Here is a 3,630-nt window from a genome sequence, read left to right on the forward strand (position 1 = left end):
TGTCTTGTACAGAGGCAGTCCCTCCTGCCACAGAGTTATGGTCGGCTTTTGGCTGGAGACAACTGAGGAAAACCTCAGGCAGCACAGCAGAAAGACAGAAGTTCTTTGAAGCCATTTTTTCTCTTCCTGAACTCAGGGTGGCCCAAAACCAAGTGTAACTTGCCACTGACTTCAATGGACCCTGCTTGCAGACTGCTGTAAAATGAGCATCTCTTACCTCCTCACAGGCGGCATGAAAAAAATGCTGAAGATGTAGAGAGGCTATTGGGTGTGAATGCAGTCGTTGCATGTCTTCAGGCTGCATCAATGCTGTAGGTGGTAGGGAGCACAGGCTGGGGCTGCATGCTGAGAAAGGAGCTCTTGCTCTGCCTGCTGTGTCCCCTGACCTGTTACACTACATGCAAGGTACGGCCCTTGCTTTAGCAACAGTCCCTGGCAGTAACACCTACATACATACACGTGCCATTTTGTGGAAGATGCTAACATGTAACTCACTTCTCTTGATTCGGTTCTCAGATTACAATATATGTGTAGGGCCACAGTCTGTCTTCTCCAGATTTTCGAATTCTTGAAATTCAAGACCCCCATTTCATTCAGATAAAACAACAGGAAAATCGTACTGGTGTTCTGGTTCTTCACTGAAGACACTTAAAAAATGTGATCCTTCTCCTTTCCCTTCCAAGGTGGTGGGTCATTCACTTTGCGGGGGAAAAAAGGCCGGATGGTGGTAGACTTTACTATATGACATATGTTTGTATGAAAGGTTTTTATTTTTCTTATTCTTTGATTTCCATGATTTACATTTTATTTCTCTCCTCTGTCTTAAATAAATAGAGCAGCAAGATTTATATATATATTTTACTACTATTTAATGAAAAGCCTGCAGTTCATACCTGTGATACTTGATGTATGATGCTGCAACAGGAAAAGTAGCTAGTCTTGTTACAGACCTTCATCTTAATTATGAAAATTTTGAATTTAAATATAGACCTGAGCATACAAAATACAGCACTAGACCATCTGTTAGTTTTCCATCTGGACTCATTTGCAAAATACTCTCTGTTTCCCTCCTAAACACTATTTATAATCTTCCTTGGAAAAAAGTATGACTAATCTACGGCACACAAGAGATAGCTATTTGCATGCCATTTTTAATAGAAGTGGCTGTATAGTTCCAAGTAGTAACAAAATATATTTATTTTGTTTTGCGTACAGGTGTAAAAGCTCACATGGTTTCTAAACACACACACAAAAAATTTTCCTATCATACTGCTTTTAACTAGCGAAAAGTGAAAATCTTCGAGGTGTCTGATTTAATGGAAGAGTTACAAATGAGGATGAACAGTTAGCGTTTTGAAGTGCCTGACCAGGACTTTTCAGTGGTTCTGAAGTGTCTCGTATTTTTGTCTTGCTCAGTCTGAAATGTCCCCAGGAGCCTGATTTCTGGAGATGAGCATTCAGTTTATTATAAAGTATCTTGAGTGAAATATTGCAGTATTAGTGTACTCCCTAGTCGTTTGGTCCAAACCCATGTTTCCCAGACCAGTAAAAGTGTAGGTAACGGGTCTGGCCATACCTAAAGCAGCAGTTGCAGGGAGCCCCCCGGAAGATACATGCATGAGGCTGATTTCATAGTGCCCTCCAAGACCATCTGTGGGTCACCACCAGTGCCATCCAGAGCCACAAACAATGGGCTGCTGAGAGCTGTGTGCTGTGTTCCCTCTCCACTCAGTACCACAGAGCAGTGAAGGCCTCATTCCCGGGAGGCTATTTCCCAGTCACTCTTATACACCTTGGAGTAAGGTATCCTGAAGTACTTTCTCAGGTCCTCCTCCCTCCCCTAACGTGTCATCTTTGGCAAAACTCTACTTCAGAGTTGCCAGAGTGGAAAGCAAGAAGGGGCTTTTTTCAAGGGTTTATGATTTGAAGGGCAACTACTCAACAGTATCTTATTCTCCTCTTCCCCTTCTCTTCATTTTTCAGTGAACAGAAAAATGTTTTTAGACTCCCCTGCTTGTTTTAATTCTTCATAAAAAGGCAAAGGTTGATTTCTCCTGACTAACTTGCCTGCAAAGTTCTGAAGAAGTCTTTTGCAGCATAATGTTAAGTGATCTTTAGCACTTTTTGGGTTTTTTTGTGATGAGAAAACAAATTATGTTCTAGAAAACACATTTAAAAAGAACTGGAATAAATTGCCAGGCTCCCCGGCATTGCTTCTTCAGGCTGTCTCAAGGCTCTTGCTTGTCTGTCTTTCTGCCATCACCATGGCAGGACGTTTTAAGTTCTCTGCAACAAAGACTGCTTTTTTTTCTCTCTCAATTTTCAGTACTACGCATAAATGCATTGTTGCAAAATGAAGCTTGCATGTGCAGCTACAATACAGCCCTCCCCTACACCCCAAATCTGAAAAAATGTGGTCCCTGACTACTGATTGTGAAATGTATCACACTTGAAAAGTTGCAGCAGTCCATATGCAGAATCCTTTCTCTAATACTGGCAAGACCTGAAAACACCATGCAGCAAAACAGTTTTTATTTTATGTTAATAAGAATAAAATGACACCCTAAAATACCAGCTATCTTTTAAATGTCTTCCTGTCAAAGATGAAAAAACTGCCTTATCTCAGAATGTTGTATACATTTACAATGAAATAGAGAAAATCAGAACAGATGCAGGAGGTACAAAAGACACATAATGTACTGAGTTCAAATGTCTATAATGCAAACATTAGCAGCCATTTACTAACAATTTAATTAACTTCCCCCCACCCATGACACCTAGTTTTCCATGCTTTCAATAACATGTGGCAACCATAGAGTGCATTTTGCAGACATTCCCCCCTCACAAATATTTACATACTTACAGCTAGACGTGGCTCAGGAACTGAAGAACACTCTGTCACACACAGCAGGCACACATGACTCCACAGATGAGGCTCAGCAATGTGACAAAATTTGGGCTATGTGGTGTCCCCACTCAAAGCGCTTCAGACCCCTTTATGTACCATAAGGCTTTGGTCCCTGCTGGCTCCTGTGTGCTGGTGATGGCCCTACCCTTTGCTCAGTCACCCATTTTCACTTGTGTGACAGCTGCAATTAGACCCGCTGCTTGGTACCAGGACTGTCTGAAGGCACTGCTGAGCCTTGTCAGAACCAGCCATGCAGGCAGCCTCGTGGAGAGACTCATGTTGCTCCATGGGACTCAGCCAGCACTAGGAGTTGCAGATGTAATTAATACTTCCCCTGAAGTTTCTCCTCTTAGTTTCCAAGGAGAAAATAGAAAAAACATGAAACAGGACTCTTTATTAGCTCACTGCTAGGGAAACTTACTCTTGAACTTTTGAAGGTCCCTCTTCCTGAGCCGGCATCAGCACTTACCCTTCCCTGCTAAGTCAATGGAGCTATCAGAAGTTCAGTCACTATTTTCTGCTGCATCTGGGATACAGACAGGAGAAAGGTACCTACCTGTTTTAACAGTAACCGCAGGGGTGTTATGCATGATGTTTGCAGAAAAAAACCAAAATGCAGCGGGGCAAGGCAAAGGCAAGGCAAAGGAAAGGAAAGGCAAGGAAAGGCAAGGCAAGGCAAGGCCAAGGCCAAGGCCAAGGCCAAAGGCAAGGCAAGGCAAGGC

The sequence above is a fragment of the Corvus moneduloides genome, chromosome Z (assembly GCF_009650955.1).
Source record: "Corvus moneduloides isolate bCorMon1 chromosome Z, bCorMon1.pri, whole genome shotgun sequence".
In the NCBI taxonomy this organism is placed as follows: Eukaryota; Metazoa; Chordata; class Aves; order Passeriformes; family Corvidae; genus Corvus; species Corvus moneduloides.